Here is a 20,636-nt window from a genome sequence, read left to right on the forward strand (position 1 = left end):
GAGCGCTGGGAATGCATGCTTAGTGCCTTGCGGCGGGATGGGGGGCTGGAGATGTAGGAGATGTGGCAGTTTGAGTGGCGCCCCCTTTTAGGGTTGGAGTGTGCCGTGGGATGATCTCCGGTCTAACCATTCAGCGAGACATTGTAAATGACTGCTAGAGACACACGGGTCTCAGGTGTGGAACTTGGCTGTGGCTGGAGCCTGTGCGTGGGCGGGGGAGGGGGAGGAAGCAGTCCAGAGTGGGTGTGGGGCGGGGGCCCATTAGGTACCAGTGTTAATCCTTTAGCTGCAATAGTTTTTTCTGCTTTTCTTTTATTGTTTGGTTCCAACTGTTGAATGAAAGTCAATTCTGTGTACGGACCTGGCGTTGGGAAGAACCATCCTCTACTCTGCTAATGCACGCAGACTTAGCGTATGGACAATCATGGACTCGCTTTGGAGCGGTTGCCCTGACAGCATATGTTTAGCCAGTGTTGGGTGGGTAGGATTCCTTCTTATTTCCTAGATGGCCTTGTACCCCGCACGTGCAAGATGCAGGGCCTCTCGAACTGTGTCAGACATACCCATTTACTGTGCTGATATTGTTAACATGTCCAATGCATTGTGATGTCCTTCGTTGATTTGTTTCCAAAAAACACTAATAAACAGATTTGACAAAAAAAAATAAAGCAAGATACAGAGTTAACAGAATCTATCTTGTCCCCCAAGGATTCATTTTCCTGGACTTTCTAAAGTGCAAGTGCCTACGGTACAGAAACATCATAATGGTTTACAAAAACTAAAGGATGGTTCATCTCAAACTAATTAATACAATATTACAAAAGAATTTGGACAAGAACAATAATATCAATTTAAAATCTAAACCAGAAACGATATTAGCGAAAGCCTTTGCGGCATAATTTAACGGCATGACCCGTCATGCAGTACAGTTCATGGTTAATACAATACTATTATATAAACCAATATATTGAAAACTTGTTCTACAAAATTAAAACCAAAGAGACTAGAACAATTGCATGAACACTGACTACCTTCAACTGATCCACATTTTGCCTAAAAATGTGGCAACAGCAAAGACAATTGGCATGCTGGTTGGTTTTATAATAAGCAGTGCAACACTGACTGCCACTAAGCCCCATTTTGTCCCTAGCCTTTCTGCCTCTCTTAATATAGGTCAGGTATTCAAAGCTGCAAACCACTCTATCTCCAAAGGCGTGGGGAGATCTAACACCACAAGGTCTTTGCTACCTTCCACTGTTCCCAGTTGCACTACGATAAAACTGTAAGAAAAGGGTATATTCACTGCTGCCACCCAAGAGTAAATAATGGGGTTGAGGGTGTACACATTGTATGGGGGACAGAGAAAGTGCTGTTGTCCATCTCAACGTGTGCTGTTTGGTGTAGTGGTTCTGGGGGCTACATACTGCTTCATGCTGCATTTCAAAGAGCTCTCAAGTTTCCTCAGCTCCTTGCACAAGTAGCACAAGCATTCAAGTTATGCTTTGCATTCTGGGAGAAGTAATTTTGTCTTGCATTTGAGACTACAAGTCCTGGAATGCACATCATACTCCGGGACTGAACAAGTAACTCGCACATGGACTAGAGAAACTTGAGAATCTTGCTTCCACTTTCCCATTCAGAAATTTCTACTGCCTTCAGTGAAAGACAAGGTAAAAGATAATAAGTCAGTGCCACCAAGGTCAGCAACGAGTCGTGCCCCAAGTACCGGTCACTCGCTATCTGCTCCTCTAACACCTGCTGTCCTCGGGGGGCCCTGTACCTAAAATACTTTCTTCAAGAGATTCAACACTATTACGAACTTCTCTGGCAAAAATAACAAAACAAACTTGTATGTGTTTGAACTCTACGGTGCATATTTGCCATATTGTCATATTTGCCATATTGTCAAGCGGTGGGGACTTTTAATCTCATTTTATGCTGTCCATCCATTTATCTGATGCTGTTTTTAATCTCAGTTCATGCTGCTGGTCAATTTATCTAGGATATGGCTAAATTTGAATAATGTCATTCCGCCTGACTGTGCATTGAGCAGGTGTTGGGTCTGGGTTCTCGAGTGTAGAATGCAAATGTGAAGAGGCTGGAATTCTCCCATGTTTGTGTAATGGAAGTTGGTGTCTGGACATGGAGACCGACGCTTTTGATAAAATAAACTCGTGTACTTACCAGATCATGTGTGCTCCTTTCAGTGGCGACGATTACAGCCGGTTCCTGGTCATCCGTGTCTGCGTGGAATGCAGTCTCCGAGCCGCCCTGGTCTGTTCCGTCTGTGCCCATGCTCTGTCTGCCATTCTTGTGGCTGTGATTCCCGGCGTCTCCGCCGCAGTCTCGGTGATCGGTGGATGTGGGATCGATTGCCATTAGTCGTGCAGGTCCGTTTGTCTCCTGCTTAAGTTGCGTGGAGTGATAATTAGCTGCCATTCCCAACATTCTGTCGGAAGAAGGGAGAAAAGCACTTTTCGAATTGAAATAATATTGGAAACAATGGTCCCTTAAGGGGGAGAAGTGTAAACCTCAACTTCCTCGGAGAATAGTAAATAACCTTCAACTGATGTGTGTACTGGAAACAAGAAAAAGAAACATTCATTAGGCTTTCTTATTGAAGGCATATAAGCAGGAAATGATACTCCCAAACGACGCAACAGTACAGTGAAAGTGAGGTGAGGGAGTGCAAGGAGCAATAGTGCTATACAGTATATGAACATGAATAGTGACCAAGTAAAGGAGCAGTGGTGTTTGATATACACTATGACAGAGTGAAAGGTTCCAAAGTCAGATAAAAACAGTACACTATTATTGTGTCAACATCTAGAACCGATAGGATTATTTCTGCAGGGTCATCATCTGGACGAAGATTGGAAAGCACAGATGGAGGAGAAACCACATCAGTTAGCTTATGATACCTGATCTATAATAAATATTGTGATGGAATTTAGAGTGTGTATCAAACACCAGTGCATCCTTAATCTGGCACTATTTATGTACATATACTGTACAGCACTATCGTACTTTATACTCCTCTGACATTCACTGCGCCATGGCATCGTTTGGGAGTACCATTTTATCTTTATATGCATTAAATTTGAGGGCCTAATGAGTTTCTCTTGATGTCTGGTCTGGTGACTCAGTGAACTAATGAGTCTACTGCAGGGGCCTGTGTTCGACCTAATGGTCACAGGATCAAATCCCAGCGGATGCACTTAGCCTTTCATCCATCTGAGGTCGATAAAATGAGTACCATTGAGTTGGGTAACAACAAACCTTATTCAGCGCCAAGATACCCGTATTAGTGCACGTGCGCTTCACAAATACACCTTATTTTATATGATCTTAATGTTGAACAACTGTTGTTTCCAGTAAGATCAATCAGTTGATCGTTATTTAATGTTTTCTGAGGACGTTAACCCTTTCGATGCTGATGACGAGCTCAGCTCGTCATCACCCACGGGTGTCGTGTGCGGATGACGAGCTGAGCTCGTCATGACAACAGCAAAATGGTAATTTCCAGCACAGCGCAAAAAATCACCGCAGCAGCGATGCGGTTAAGGTTTACACTTCCCCTTAAGGGACCACTATTTTCTTTATTACTGTATTACCCATGTCCTTGTTCTTTTAATACTATTTTCCATTGAAGACATGCAGCATCAGCCTTTTTGTTTTTGTACTTTAGTTGGAAGAAGTGGAACAAGCTCTATTTGCCATCGAAAGCACGTTGCTTGCTATGTCATCGGCAGCTATTTCAATACTTTTGGGGGAATGTTGAATTGGAAGTTGAGAACAAACAGTATTTCATTGAGCGTAGCCAATTTTCCATCGAAAGCACTACATTGCTGGCAGCCATTTTGGCACTATGGCCAAAATCTTATTGATAACATACTTAATAGGCACAAGTGTGTATGTATACAGTGTTACAAACATCTCTCCAGTCTTGAATGGAACCTAGAATTATGTGCAGTCCTTGCAAGAGCAGTGACAGGCATACCCAATTCTAATTAAATATGTGCGTTCACGGTTTGCAACATCGGTGACAGGCAAAACAGAACAAAAACTGAGCACATGCAGTCTTTAGTCCAAATGAAGGTACTCCAGTAGTCTTCAAATCCATCATATCGTCTAATAGCAAATTTCACACCAGCTTTGCACCAGCCAACACGTGTTTCGTCTTCTGGTTTAGTCCCCCTACGACTTCCTCAGGGCTGTAGTATACTTATTTATTCTCTCACAAGGTAGGTCACCGACTACACTGTCAAATCCTTACCAGTTGTGAACAACATAATTAACAGTTACAGTATCTGGCCTGGGATGAGCCTGCAACATTATAAATTTGCAAAGAGCTGTCCAAACTGCAACAGAGATCGCAGTAGCGAACCAACCGGAGTATTGCAATGGCCATTTCTGTAGTTAGCATAAGGCTATCTATACGTAAATTCCAGCGTCAAATTAATTTCCTTTTAAGACTAGATTCACTTAAAAATACAGGCCCCAGCGCTCAGCTGACGCCAGAACTGTTATAAAAGATTTGCAAATCTTTATCGGCACATACAAAATTGGCATGCTACATTCTGACCAGGGTCCTGCTTTTAGCTCTCGAGCTTATAAGGAGGCAATGACCAGCATGGGCATTGCATTGCGGTACTCTTGTCCCTTCCATCCTGAGGGAAATGGGATTGTGGAAAGAAAAAACCGAGACATAAAGCAATCTATAACGGCAAAGGTATTAGGTTCGGGTGATGGGTGGATCCAACATTTAACAAGTGTCCAACGTAGTCTTAACAATCAGCCAAGAAATTCTCTAAAAGGTTTCAACCCGTACGAACTATTGTTCGGAACTAGAATGTATATTCAGGATTTAGATAGTCAGACTTCATTGGTAGAAGAGAAGAAAAAATGCTTTGACGTCAAAGATCATTTGGCTGTTTTACAGGACTTAAATGAAACAAGAAAAGCCCTGAGCAACAAAGTTAAAACAGCAGCCAACAGCCACTGAATATAAACCACCTGTCCCAGCAAGGCCTGTCTGGATTCCAAAGATTGGGGATCTGGTCAGAGAGAAGATCGCGGTGAACAAGGAATTTGGACCTTCTTACAGAAAAGCAGTACCTGTCTTAGCTGTCAGCGGAACAAGATCAGTTGTACTACCACCCCTTGCTGGTAAAAAGGAGAACCGAGTTGTATCCATCGACCTGGTAAAACCATAATCATGTGGCCAATAAGAAGTAGTAGGCCCAGTGGACTCCCAAGAAATAGCAGAATTCCAAAACCTGCTACAATCCAAGTGGTTCAAACTTGGAGACTAATCACATTTGATAAACCTGCAGTGAATAAAAAAGGACTATGCAACAATGCCATGGAACTTGTGCCTCTTGAAACCCAAATTGAAACAGTTTGTCGAGAAACACCAGTCTACAACGATGTAGCCTCAGACTATGCTATCAATCAATCAATCAATGACATTTATAGAGCGCACTACTTACCTGTAGGGTCTCAAGGCGCTTGGGGGGGGGGGGGGGCCGTTACTGCTCGAACAGCCAGGTCTTGAGCTTCTTCCTGAAGGAGAGGTGGTCTTGGGTCAGGCGCAGGTCGGCCAGGAGGGAGTTCCAGGTCTTGGCGGCCAGGTAGGAGAAGGACCTTCCTCCTGTTGTCACTCTGCGGATGCGTGGGACGGCGGCGAGGGCGTGGCTGGCTCATCGGAGGTGGCGTTTGGGAGCGTAGAAGTTGATTCGGTTGTTGAGGTAGGCCGGGCCTTCATCGTGTAGGGCTTTGTGTGCGTGGGTGAGGAGACGGAAGGTGATTCTTTTGTTGACGGGGAGCCAATGCAGGTCTCTCGGGTGTCCGGAGATGTGGCTGTTTCGTGGGATGTCGAGGATGAGTCTGGCAGAGGCGTTCTGGATCCGCTGGAGTCTCTTCTGGAGCTTGGCGGTGGTTCCGGCGTAGAGGGCGTTGCCGTAGTCCAGTCGGCTGGTGACGAGGGCCTGGGTGACGGTCCTCCTGGTCTCCGTGGGGATCCACCAGAAGATCTTCTGTAGCATGCGCAGGATGTTGAAGCACGACGAGGAGACGGCGTTGACTTGTCTTGTCATGCTAATGAAAGAAAAATTGAAAAAGCAATTCCAACAATTGACAGAACTGCATCTGGCTACTTCATCAATTTCGATAACTTTCCTGAAGATCCAAGCGAACCTGAAGAAACGCCAGCAACAAAAACTTTTGAAGACAAAGCAACAGAACTCTGTCATCAACTCAAAGAAACCTATCTGATTTCTGCATGGATTGAATTTTGGATTGTGTTAGGTGTACTTTTCCTCCTGCTTTGGCTCATCATGGTACTTTGGGAAAATTCATTGAGGGAAAATACAGTACAATGGACACAGCAAGTCAGAACATCAACTTGGTCCTAAAGCCACACAAGTCATCTCACATCGAGAAAAGAGAACTATCATCAGTGAATGTCACAGCCATTCCAATACCCGGTGGGGTAGTTTGGGACAAAACGGATTACGAAATCTATGGCCCGGTTGAACTCTTGAAATATCCACATCAATTCAAGGTTTCATTAAGTGACTTTGTAAAACTAAGTACATTCTCTGATGATTGGGACTTTGAAAGCATAAATAATATGATGTCAGATTTAGTAATGTCAGCAAAATTTACAGAACATGATTATTTACAGGGTTCATCGAACTATGAACAAATGTACTGCTATAACCACTTTGCACATCACTATTTGCATAAATCTGCTCAACCTAGAAATGTTTTTAAGTATAATCAATGGGAACATTGTGCAACTCCACCTAAAAGCAGTTTGAAAACATTTTATGAGAAATTCCCATACGTCTCAGGGTTTAACACAAGTGATGCAGAAACATTTTATTATAAACTGTTAGATAAAACAGGGATAAAAACTATGTGACAAATACTAAATTGATTTATTCGGAAACATTTTATGAATACAATTGGTTTTGATTTCTGGAAAAACAACATTGAAACAAAAACCATCTGGGGTAAAAAAGAATGGCATGTCCAAGGTTTAGAAGCATTATTTCGAGCCTGCATGATCCCAGAACAAATAATGTTCTTGAATGACACCATTCAACAGACTACTTGTCTTGGCCTAGCTAAGATTAAAGACCTAAACAAACAGTTTATTCCAAAGCCAATACCTGATAATACGACCACAGATATTGAAATAGACGTATCCCAAATTTTACACCAAAACAGATCACATTCTGATTGGAAAAAGTGGTTAATCTGGCCAACAGACACAAATAATTGTCAAGATAGATTCCCGAACAAAATACAGGGGTTCAAAATGACCAGACCAGACCCTAGATACTCCCAGAGACAACATCCAGGGATAGTAACAACATACAGTGTAGGGAAACTATGCCTTGAATGGCTACAGACATCCACACTGGAAGAAATTAAGCAACACTTGACTTTACTTAAAGACGGTGCTGACTTGCGAGATTTCATAATGGGACCACGCAAACAGCGTCAAAAACGTTTCGTAGCGGCCAGTATATACGCTGCGTACAACGAAGCTTGGAAAGTAATGCAAATTGAAACAGCAGAGAAAATACGAGAAATTGATCGTATTAATTTGGGAAAATCGCTTTCTGTTGTGGACAATGGGTTAATGACTCTGTCCTCCAGAATATATTCACTGGACAGTATTGTATCATCTGCTATCTATTTAATAGTTCAGGACTTGCTAATGTTATAACACAGTCAGTCCCAATTACGTTCTATTGTACAGCTCGGCTGGACGTTGCAAAATCTGCGTACAAGCTACGTGCTATGGCGTCTGATAAACACAACGTCATTATTCTCTATCTTTAACCTTACTGATAAAAAAATCAGTTTGGCACAAAAAGGAGCAGACTATACGATTCTGAGCATTGAAAAACTTGAGAGATTACCATTGACAATGTCAGAAAGACCTGTCATTGAATGGATAATACACGGAATAATCACAATTCCGATAACTTTCCAATTTAAAAATTGCCAAGAGTATATATCAGCAGGCCAGTATGAAAGGTTGGGTAAAGGGTACATTAAGTCATCATGGAAATTACCTTACACACACATGTTATAGTGACAAGAACCAGAATGTATTTCTTTGTGATAATAATTGTAAACGATCACTAAGCGGTATACTTCTGTGCCAAAGTATTCATTTGCATCGGGCCTGTGAGGGGACTTCAAACAACCTTTCATGCCACCAGCACGGCACACCTGCAACACAGATAGAGCCATTCTTTAGACAACTTTCTAACTGGAGTTACGTTCTAATAACGGACCACAGCTGTTGTGGCATGGTGCCAGGGAAAGCATATCTCGTAAGCGTTAGTTCCATGGTCACTTGCTGTATGCAAGTATTGTATCCAAACGGCCCTCCTGATACAGAGGCGACGATTTGACCTTCTTTGAATATCTCTTCTATACGAATTGATACTTTAAGCAGAATGAAGTCTGTTCTTTTACAGACAACTGTACCTTTAACGTCATCAAAAGAAACCTATGATCTACAAGTTGCAAGGACAACAGCAGAGATACATACACTTTTATCAACTAATTTCCCTGTGCATTTCGTAGAAATGCTAAGCCAAATTCTAAATATGTCAGATACCAGTGGCATCGCACATGTATTTGAGACAATTTTTTCAGGACTGTTAACACCCTTCGAAGCAGTTCTGGGCATCTTTCCCAATTTTGTCCATTCTGTCTTTGGCGGCCTACCCCTACTTTTGGGACTCGTAGCAGGAATTTTATTTTTGACTCTGCTGCTCCGATATGGCAACCCAAATCGCAGACAAGACTCCAGCAACAATGGAAGAAACGATCCTAGCTATACGCTATCGGGACCGCATAACTAAAGTCCTTGGATTAGCCCGGCTAAGAGATCTAAATAGGACCTAGTTTCTTTCATTCAGACCTATATGGCAAAACTGCATCTTAACTGTGCTTCGATGTATGCTATGCGGAGAAGAATGCGTGTTGGACACCTGTCTTACACTACAATCAGCAGTACCAATGGATATCAATACTTTGCTAAGTCCTGTAACGGCTCATGCATTGTGTTGTCCCCAGCGGTTACCAATCCTGATGACGGCATTCGTTGAAACTTCACCACTACGATTAGGTGGCAGTGAAGAACGAGATGAGAGCAACATCACCCAGGTACGACCCTCTGTGAGCATTGCTGATCCTGACATCGATGATAGCAATCATTCTCACGACTGCACCGTTGCAGCATTTTCAAACTTGGTCGAACTTTCACCTGAAGCTGTAGACTGCTTTTTTGCACATCTGTCTGAAATGATGTTCTCCCCTGAACAGAAAAAATTACTTTTTAAGCAAACCGGCACACAGCGTTCCCCTGAACTCTAAATTCGGCCTTCAGCTTTGATAAACAAAAGCTACTGAAAACATTTGGAACTATTTTCTCCCCTGAAAACGAAATTATTTTTTTCAAAATTTCAAAATATTTACCCTTTTTCTGGCACATGTACTCTGCTTGAAGTAGAACTATTCTTAAAGAACAGAGCTTCTATTTTTATTAATTCTAGAGACAAAATATCACCTCAGCCTCTAGCACACTTACAAGCTATTGTATTTATATGTGATGAAATAGTCTCGACCTTCTTTTCTGTATTAAGAGACATTTCATGTGTAATTTTCGCAAATCATTCAGCTAAATATATATGCATCCTTTTTTACTGAATGATTACACTGCTTGATAAACGTACAGTACCAATAATCTTTCGTGTATTTCGCATACACCATTTCAAATGCAAAAATGTATTTTGGGGTGGGTTGGAATACACATGCACCTTTAAATGTTTACTATTGCTTAGTTTTAGTAATGATGAACATTAGATCGTGGAGTGGGTATTGTGTTTTTATCTAGGAACCCGAATCAATATTGCTATTTTATGCCCTTGTACGGCTATAATCAATAATATCCCTATAATGGCATAAGAATCAAATCCATATTTAAGTAAATAGCCCTTGCAGTCCAAGGCACGGCAAAAGCTACTTCCTTGGATTCCTAGAAAGCACAACGAGTTCTTTCGACACACCAAACCACCAGCAACCTGGGAAATGCCCATTTGCTTTGTTTTGATTTGTAATAGCACTCCTGCGAGCACTGTAAGAACGGCCAGTTCTTAGTGACATCTTTATTGACGTCTTATGTCCAAACCTTACGTCAAACTCTGCACCTTTCAGGTATAAATATACCAACGTTGCCTTAAGCAAACACACGGTGGTGGTTTTGGAGCAGAGCAGCTATCTACTTGCCCGAGAGCCCAGCTGATGCGAGAGCCCACGGACGCTGCCCCTCCTCTTTGACGTGCTGAGAAAGATGCTGTCTTTTCTCCTGCCGAGAAAATCCAGCTCCGGCGTTTCCAGCCTACCCTTGCGGGTTGCTGGGATATCAAGTCCTGAGGAAAGAGATACCCAACCTCCTACATTCTATTCCCAAGGTACAGTGCTGACTAAACCCTTAAAGAGAATTCTTGAATCAGATTCTTGGCAAAACCAACTTAACTTAAACTGCTACTTACTTACTCCTTCCCACGTATTAGGCTTAGGTCAGGTACACCCGGGTAGGCGTATTTTAGAAGCACCAGTTGAACACGTTAGTCAATGTATATATGTATGTATATATTTTATCCATTTTAAAGTATCTTATGGCTAAGAAACCATATCAATGCTTTTACAGTATTATTTCATAATACTCCTTTTACTGTACGCACTTTTCATAATAACAAGTTTTGCAATTGTGGCAATTCATTTCTCTTGCATGAGAAGGAAGACTGCTCAATAAATAATACCTTTTATTGAAAACGCCCGTCTCTCTCTTCTCTGCACTCTGGTGAAACTAAGAACGCACAATTGACTGAGTGAAATAGCTGTCTATTGTTTTCACACGACTCTAGAGATTTACTCTTATTCTGAGGGAGCAAAGTTGTCATGTTATATGGTTGTCAGAAGCTAATCCCTTCTTGTCTATCCAGGGAGGTTAAACTCCTCCTCGTTTATTCGAGAAAGTTTCTAGTGACCTCTGAGCTAGCTGGCAAACATTAAGTCTAATATAGTCAGTAGAGACCTAGTCGACCTCAGTCCTATGTCTACACTGCTGAATATATTATTTCAATGCGCAGAGCCTATTGGGAATATAGGAACTACACTACATTGTTTTACATATGGTGGGAAGAGAATAGAGGTGCTGCGAAAACTAGATGCAATCTTAATGTTTGAGAAGTGTGTTTATTCTACACAAGTATATGCTGTTAAAAAAATGGTACAAACGTTATGGGGTGGAACTATCAAAGGGAACTTGAAATAATCTTAGACCCCAATCATCCCAAAATGGTTGTGTCAAGATGGCGGGCGGTTCATCGATTCAACTTTTGGTGACATTAATCAGGTGAAGGAGTACGAGTGAGTGGATGAGTTTTTGAAGGTATTTACAAGTAGTTGGGGAAATTTAAAGGGTTCTAACACTGCAACATCTTGAAAGAGGGGGCCAACCGTGCGAAAAGTCACAATATGGTTAAGTGTTAATTATTAGTTTTAAGTAGAGTGACTTCAAAAGCTTGCTTAACTAAATCTACTATTTTTTCATGTAATTTGAACATTATGCTATTGTAGTTAGCCCGCTAGGAGGGAAACGAATCCCAGAGTGCCAGACGTGCTGTGCAGTCAGAGGTGAGGGTTCACAGAACTTTGCAGCTGAAAGTATATGATGTGGTGTGCCTCACTGGGTCGTCGCCTAGAAGTAAGAGGTTCACATTGCCACAAACAGCCATGCTGTGGATCTAATGGCTTACAGTGTCAAAAAAAGATACAAATATCTCGGTTCTTAGACATTTTTCTTTCCACTGCTTTTTTCGCTAAGATTACCCAGAGAAACGAAAATCTGCAAGCAACCATCAGTTATTTGTTTCATAAAGTGCCAAGAAGCACACAGAAATGCAGTGCTACATGCTAAAACTTATATCTAGAACTTACTCCGTATGATTCTGGATTTGCTCCGGACTACGTGAGTTATGTCAACCAGTGAGAATCAGCAAGATGACCTGAAAATAACTTTTAAACCAGCCCAGCTCGGGCCCGCCGAAGGAGCCCCCCTGCGAGTCGGTCAGCAGGTTGCCGCTGCGAGTCGTAGGAGGGCCGCACCCGGGCAGGTAGACGGAGGCGGCCCCGCCAGCCCCACCACCGTTCAGCCTTCTGAAAATCACTGTTGCGGCCCGGGGGGTGAAACCAGGAAGTCAGGCATCCTTGCTCGTGCGACGCGGCCGGAAGAGGCTGGTGTGGCTCGTTGATGCGGGGCTCCCATGAGGAAGGGAGAGCCCCGTGGTACCGGTGGAAGTCCTCAGAAGTCCCGATCCCAGGAGGGGGCCCGGGTGAAGTGGAGAGGCGAGGTCTGTTTCTGCAGGGCTCCCGTATGCTGAAGGAGCCCCTGCAGGGCGTCGCATGGGAACCCCACAAACGGGGGCATTTTTTATTTTAAGCGCCAGTGTGCAGCACAGTCTTGGGCATTTGGTGTATTTGACGCCGTGAGGAAGGGGGACAACGCGTTCACATTTCCAGTCCGTCCTGCACGTGCCCATCTCCTGGTCTCCCTTGGGAGGAAAGTCAGCGACAATAGATCTTGCTGGCGACAGCGCTTCGCGCTGCGTCGCCAGGTGCAAGACCTAAAAATGAATGTTATTGGGCGTGGATCGGGTTATCCAAGCATGCAAGAGAATGGGACACTTTAAAGATAAAGTTCAGAGAAAGCAAGCAGGGATGGCACAATAAAGGAAACAAGGCAGGTAGTTAACCTTTGTAACGGTGAATATATCACTAATACTTCAGACATAGTCTCTTGAAAGGCAGCCAGGTTGCAGAACAAAAAGTGTGTGTGCCCACTTAACAAGCTTGTGTGAGCAGAATGATAGAGAAAAAGAAAGTCAGCACCGTTCACCTAGGCAAAGTAGATGCTGGATGCAAGGTTTTTAACACTGGGAAAGATGCGCATGGAGTAGCCACAGACATGGAGGGAATCAATAAACGAATAGCCCGAACCAAAACCTGGATAGGTCGAAAATATTCTCGCCTTCACAACATACAGCTTTGGAAATCAGAAAAACATTGAATAAGATATAGTCCACAAGGACAGATGCAGCTCGGCGTGTCTCTAGGCACAGGAAAATGAAGTCACCAAAGAATGATTCAAAGCTGACCATCAAGTGTCTTTTCGGAAACAGCTGGCAGAACCTACACCAAGAAAATTACATATAATACAGAGCCTGTCGAACGCTAAAACTGCGCATTAGTTTACAGGGCAAGGGTAACGGGGTGGGCACAAACTCACTGGAGCGTTGCGGATGTATTAATACCAGACGTTCTGCCAATGCCGAGACCTAACAAAAAGAAATGGGGTTTCATATCAGTTCAAAAAGCAAGTCACTGGTCAACTGCTGCTTAAGTAGTAAATGAAGAGAAAAAAAGCTCAAAGTTGGAAAGAGAATCCAGTGTTGTCATCCATAACAACGTTATCAGCAGCAGCTGTGGGCCCTCCAACGTGCTGAAGTGTTGCGCAGTGCGGCTTCTTCCATATAAGGGACTCCAAGGGGCAGGCCTGAAATATATCAGGCCTACAATGCTGAGCACGGCTTCCTTTCGAGCAGCTTGATTCAGCCGCCATATTGGGGGTGAAATAAGCCCTGATTGGGCTCAATAAAATGTGGATAATTACTGGTATTCCAACAATCTTTAAAAGGTGACGTCCTGAGAGGCCCTGTAAATTAAATGAGTTAATGAAAAAATGCCAGAGATGGCTCCAAGATGTGACTTAACACTTCAGCTAGGAGGGCGTTTTATATCAATAGAATATTCGCTTTACATGCTAATGAAAAGATGATTAAGTACTGTTGAGATAGGCCCCCCGCAACTCAAAACAAGCATTTGCAATGCAACGGTCTCTGCTTTAGTTAAGCTTAAGCAATTCTGTTTGTAATTAGGTAGCTTTTAGCTTTGCTTTTATTAGTGTTTTTTAAACGTTTATGTACATACCATGCATAGGTATGTATATGTATGGATGCATTAATATTGGTATGTATATAGATATGCAGATGTTTATGTTTATATCTGTATGTGTGTGTGTATATTATATATATATACACACATATATATATACATACACACACACTCACATACATATGCATATATATGCATGTTATGTACATGAAAGTTTTATAAACACTAGTAAAAGTAAAGCTAAAAAGCCACCTGATTACAAACAGTATTGCTTTAAGTGTGATAAAGATGAGACCTATTGCAATTTGAATGTTTTTTCACTAGTGCCTTTAGGCAAAGAGTAAAGGGCTGGAGTATGGTCACGCTATTTTTACAGTGTGAGTAGTAGAGAGTGAGTAGAGACTAGAGTAGTAGGTAGAGAGTAGTAGAGAGTGAATGGTAGAGAGTAGTAGAGAGTGAGTAGTAGAGCGTGAGTAGAATAGTAGAGAGTGAGTAAAGAGTGAATAGTAGAGAGTAGTAGAGTGAATAGAGAGTGAGTAGTAGAGAGTGAGTAGTAGAGAGTGAGTAGTAGAAGGAGTAGTAGAAGGAGTAGTAGAAGGAGTAGTAGAAGGAGTAGTAGAAGGAGTAGTAGAGTGAGTAGTAGAGTGAGTAGTAGAGTGAGTAGTAGAGTGAGTAGTAGAGTGAGTAGTAGAGTGAGTAGTAGAGTGAGTAGTAGAGTGAGTAGTAGAGTGAGTGAGTAGAGTGAGTGAGTAGAGAGTACAGTAGAAGAGAATGAAGTAGTAGGGAATAGTAGGTAGAGTAGTAGGTAGCACGTAGTATAGAGTGAGTAGTAGAGTGAGTAGAAGAGTGAGTAGTAGAGTGAGTAGTAGAGTGAGTGAGTAGAGAGTACAGTAGAAGAGAATGAAGTAGTAGGGAATAGTAGGTAGAGTAGTAGGTAGCACGTAGTATAGAGTGAGTAGTAGAGTGAGTAGAAGAGTGAGTAGTAGAGAGTAGTAGAGAGTGAGTACTAGAGAGTACTAGAGAGTGAGTAGTAGAGAGTAGTAGAGAGTGAGTAGTAGAGAGTGAGTAGTAGAGAGTGAGTAGTAGGTAGTGAGTAGTAGAGTGGGAATAGTAGAGTGGGAATAGTAGAGAGGGTAGTAGAGTGGGTAGTAGAGTGGGTAGTAGAGTGGGTAGTAGAGTGGGTAGTAGAGAGTAGTAGAGTGGGTAGTAGAGAGTAGTAGAGTGAGTAGTAGAGAGTGAGTAGTAGAGAGTGAGTAGTAGAGAGTGAGTAGTAGAGAGTGAGTAGTAGAGAGTGAGTAGAGACTAGAGCAGTAGGTAGAGAGTAGTAGAGTAGTGGGAAGAGTAGTAGAGAGTGAATGTGAGTGAGTAGAGAGTAGAGAATGAGTAACAGAGTTGTAGAGTGAGTAGTAGAGTGAGTAGCAGAGAGTGAGTAACAGAGAGTGAGTAGCAGAGAGTGAGTAGCAGAGAGTAGAGAGTGAGTACTAGATTGAGTAGCAGAGAGTGAGTAGTAGAGTAAGTAGAGTGTAGTAGAGTAGTAGAGAGTGAGTAGTAGAGTGAGTAGTAAGAGAGTGAGTAGTAAGAGAGTGAGTAGTAAGAGAGTGAGTAGTAAGAGAGTGAGTAGTAAGAGAGTAGTAGAGAGTGAGTAGTAAGAGAGTGAGTAGTAAGAGAGTTAGTAAGAGTGAGTAGTAAGAGTGAGTAGTTGAGTGAATAGTAGAGTGAGTAGTAGAGAATGAGAAGAGTAGACTAATAGAGAGTAGTAGAGAGTGAGTAGTAGAAAGTAGTAGAGAGTAGTAGAGATTGAGTAGTAAAGAGTGAGTAGTAGAGTGAGTAGTAGAGTGAGTAGTAGAGAGAGTAGTAGAGTGAGTAGTAGAGTGAGTAGTAGAGAGTAGTAAAGTTAGTAGAGAGTGAGTAGTAGAGGTTTAGTAGAGTGAGTAATAAGTGAGAAGTGAGAAGTAGAGAGTGAGTAGTACAGAGTGAGGAGTAGAGTGTGTAGTAGAGAGTGAGTAGTAGAGAGTAGTAGAGCGAGTAGTAGAGGGTTAGTAGAGTGAGTAGTAGAGTGAATAATAATTGAGAAGTAGGTGAGAAGTAGAGAGTGAGTAGTAGAGAATGAGTAGTAGAAAGTGAGTAGTAGAGAGTAGTAGAGAGTGAGTAGTAGAGAATGAGTAGTAGAGAATGAGTAGTAGAGAGTAGTAGCGAATGAGTAGAGAGTAGAGTAGTAGAGAGCGAGCAGCAGAAAGTAAGTAGAAGAGTAGAAGAGTAGTAGAGTGAGTAGCAGAGAGTAGCAGAGTGAGTACAGAATCTCTCCCACACACAGTCTCCCACACACAGTGCCTCACGCACACAGTGCCTTACGCACACAGTGTATCACACACACACACACACAGTGTCTCACACACTCGTCTCACACAGTGCCTCACACACACACACAGTGTCTCACACACCGTGTCTCAAACACAGTCTCACACACAGCGTCTCTCACACACAGTGTCACACACACACACACAGCATCACACACACACGGTGTCTCACACAGTGTCGCTGACAGTGTCTCACACACACACACAGCATCGCACACACACAGTCTCACACAGTGTCTCACACAGTGTCTCTCACACAGTGTCTCATACACAGTGTCTCATACACAGTGTCTCATACACAGTGTCTCATACACAGTGTCTCATACACAGTGTCTCATACACAGTGTCTCATACACAGTGTCTCATACACAGTGTCGCACACACAGCCTCACACACAGTGTCTCACACACACACAGTGTCTCAAACACACATAGTGTCTCACACACACACAGTTTCACAAACACACAGTGTCTCACACACACACATAGTGTCTCACACCCGTCTCTCCGCTCTTGTCCCCCACCCCCCTATACCTTCTGTTCCTAGCCTGCCCCTGCCTGGTCTCCAACCTTGCCCCCTCCCCGGATCTCTTGCTGCCTGGTGCCAGCCTGCTCCGCCTTCCTTCACTGCCAGCCCTCCTCCCTCCACCGCAGCACCGCCAGGCAGCCCTCGGTGCGAGCAACGGGGGCCACAGCCCAGACATGAATATAAGCCCCCACCCAGCACCTCTCCTCCAATGCGAGACGCAAGAGTGAGGGACGGGGGGGGGGGGGGGGGGGGGGGAGGGAAATCGCACATACTAGTAAGAGAGAGGGCATTGGGGCGCTGGACATCCGCGAAGGGGGGGGAAGAGTTCTGTTGCAACCTCCGCAGTAAGGAGGCAAGGAGGTCCGTCCACCCTCCCCCCCGCCACCCCCCCGCCTAGGGCATTGCACGCAAGCAGTGTGTATTGGCCGAATGAGTAAACACCCGCAAATTTCGACTCCAACTCCACATGCGGTGGGGCGCACCCCAGTCTTGTGAGTGGTTAGGCATGTCACAGGAAGCACCATCTTTACCACCCAATCATTTATTTAGAACAAAATGCATTCTGGGAGTTCTGGTCTAGATTCATGTGACTTCAAACAGTAGGACTACATAATTGGGTACGGAAGGGTAAATAAAGTCTGACACCACACATGCCTTGTCTGCATTTAGAGAATACATAAGATGGGCAATTGTGGGCCCAAATCGTAAAAACTCACTGAACGTTTTAACATTATCCCCATACCGGGCAGGAGTTATTGCAAGGGGTAATTTTCTGTCCTTCAGCCACCTACAATGGCTATCGGAAAAAGTAGACCGAAGCCATGAACGCTGGGGCAAAGCCTTCGACTTACACTAACAGGTGACACAGGGGACCCCCCTCGGGGACGCCTCTTTTTCTGTGGGCGGCTCCCTGATGGGGTGCAGCTGCAGGCTGTCCTCCCCCGTCGCTGCCGCCCTCCGATACCCCTCTGTGGCCCTCCCTTCTTGGCTTGCCACTGGGGCGAGAGAGGCAGCATTTTGTTCAGCATCCTTGAAGACAGAGGGAGGGGTGCTTTTCTTAAGTGATGCGGAACAACCAGTCGAAAACAGAAAAGGAGGGGGCGGGGGAAAGAACGTTTCTTTTCCTTCATAATCAATTCTAAAAAATTAAAATAAAAAGTCGCCACTTCCAAAACAGCAGATGGGTGCAGAGGAGAAGGGAAGGGCCGAAAAAATGCACAGACCCTTGTTGTTAACTGCTGACATGTATTTGTCCTGACAAGTGTGTCTGGTAGGGTGGCACCAGATCCATAAGTCACGCTGCCAAGTCTGCCTCGCTAGTGTAGCGGGGAGTGGTAAGAAGAATGGACCAGGATGGGCTGAAGCCCATTTAAAAACATTGGGGTACTTAGCTAATTGTATTGGAAAACGCATTATTTATGAAGAACACAATCTTGCCATAAGTTTTTTTTCCTGCAGCCTTGCGGTATATACAAATACAAGCTTTATATCGTTTTAACGTAACAGAATCGATAATATGAAGCGGCCATTCTGACTAATAAAATAATATTCAACCCATAATTGATGTAACACAGCCTCCGTGATTCGATCATGTGTTCATTACCTAAACTGCACACTCTGTACCACCGCGCAGCTGTTTAAGGTTGAGCTGGGATTCGAACAAGTAAGGGGCATGCGAGGTGCATCTGCAGGAGGAAGGGCTATAAACCACTCTAGTTAATGCCCCATTTCGATAAAGCTTCTAAAATCTTACGTTCCCGGTTGGTGTCTCCAGAGAGAGGTCAAGTCAAGCCGCGGCACCTCGTGGGCGAAGCTCTCTCCCGCGGACACCTCCGCTTCTTGGCTCCTCTGCTGTCGGGCCTCTCCGCCGCCCAAAAACATCCGCCCCTCGGTCCTCCTTGACCCCGGTTCCTTGAGAGGGGCTCAGACAGGCGCATGCACGGGGGGACGCAGGCGGGTGCCGCGATTATATTAAAATAAAAGAAATACAAGAAAACACAGTACCCGAGTCCAGGAGCCTGCAGCGAATGCACGTCACAGACCTCAATAAATACCCATCGGGTTGCCTTGTACATTTTTCAGGCTAACTTCAAAGGCTTCACGTTACCAGCGTATGCGGCGGATGAAGAAAAGAAGCCTGCATGAAAGGGCAGCCATGTGTGTGTTATCAGCGCCGCGCGCTGGTATGCAGACTCCCCTTGCATACCAGCAGGCACGCGTCGCGATCCGGGCTACATTCGCATGCTCTGGATACAAGACCTGGCCGCGCGCACAACGTTATCCTATGGGGAAACACTGCGCGCGGCCAGGTCTTGTCTCCCTTCGGCGTCTCAGACTGCTGAGACGCCGACAATAGTTCTCTGGCGAGAACGTGCTGTTCAAGCGCGTTATAGCCGAGACCTAAAAAAGGCACCCAAAGGAAGATATCCTTTGTGAAATATAATGGGGGAGAGAGCTATACAATCCTCACCTGTATAAAAGTAAATCTCCTAAACAGCTTTCAGCTTCAGCCCTGGGGATAGACAGCGACCTGCCGGGGACTCTGTGGCATGTGTGCTGGAGGCAGCATGTCGGAGAGTTACGGTAACCCGGGGAGCTGTGCAAAGCGGCAGCCTCTTTCTGGTAGATGTGCTAAAGAGTCCTATAGTTAAAACCCCCTGTCCACCTTCTTGAGAACAGGTACCATCACCGGCGACAACAGCACGGAGGGGAGCCAGGAACGGACATGGTAGAGAGAGGGCAGTGTTTGGTGGGCAGCATGAGAACAGACAACGCAGGAAACCCTTGCAGCTATAGAACAAATGCCCTGAGGCAGGAGATGAGCGCAGGAGCCCTTGCTAACCCACAGCCGCAGGCTTATGATTAGCAGATTCCTTCATCCGCATAGCAGGTCCTGCGTCAAAGCCGGAGCAGGAGTCTTGTTTGTCAGAGACTTCATGCTCTGGAATCGAGCTGCAGTGTCCTTCCAGCCGCGAACAGGAGCTGCTGCGATTTTTCAGTTGCACCACAGTGATGCATTGGTTTTTCAACCATACAGTAAGCTTGTGGCAGGACAAAAACTGCGCTAGAAGGGCGATGCATTGATTTTCAGTTTGTGAAGCACCAAACTACCTTCAAGGGTGCAGAACTGGAATTGCCACCACTTACCGGGTTCTTTTGCTCACCATGTCATCCCAGTTTAGACCCAGGCATATGCAAATCGGTCTTGACCCTGTGCCTCATGGGAACAGTCCAGACCGAACTGCCAAGCCAGGTCCTCCCTAGACCAGAAACAAGCATCCTGGGACCGGTTTCGGGGCATCACCCCTCTTCAGCCAAGCTAGCTTGAATCCAGTGGCACAGTGCGCCCGGGACCCACGTCTGGGCATACCCGTGCACTTAAGAAGAAAAAGAAAAAGACAAAAAGGTGATTGACGGAATGCACAGCAAACCAAACATTCACCCCCAGTCAATAGATCCGGGTTAAATCCATCGTTCTTTTGCTCACCTTGCCACCCCAGTTTAGACCCAGCAAAAGAGACAGAGATGATAGAAGCTATCCTGGCTGACGAGTGGTGAAACACCGAAACTGGTTTGTGGGAGGGCAGGTCGGATATATAGACGTGGAGGCTTGATGTATTGTTTGGCAGTGGTTGGTTTATTATCAGGAAGCAGGGGAGGATAAATTGGGAAAATAGGTGTCCTCTTCTTCTGACTCCTCAG

At 44.4% G+C, this 20,636-nt stretch overlaps 1 long non-coding RNA gene across 1 annotated transcript in view; it reads right to left on the reverse strand.

The window, feature by feature from the left end:
• Positions 1–2,253: 2,253 nt before the first annotated feature.
• LOC147729764 (uncharacterized) overlaps positions 2,254–20,636 on the reverse strand; it is a 118,554-nt gene continuing 100,171 nt past the window's right edge. The window contains exon 3 of the long non-coding RNA XR_015308347.1: positions 2,254–2,449. This is a non-coding gene — a long non-coding RNA (uncharacterized LOC147729764). The remainder of the gene's footprint in view (positions 2,450–20,636) is intronic.

The sequence above is a fragment of the Lissotriton vulgaris genome, chromosome 2_1, assembly GCF_964263255.1.
Source record: "Lissotriton vulgaris chromosome 2_1, aLisVul1.2, whole genome shotgun sequence".
NCBI lineage: Eukaryota > Metazoa > Chordata > Amphibia > Caudata > Salamandridae > Lissotriton > Lissotriton vulgaris.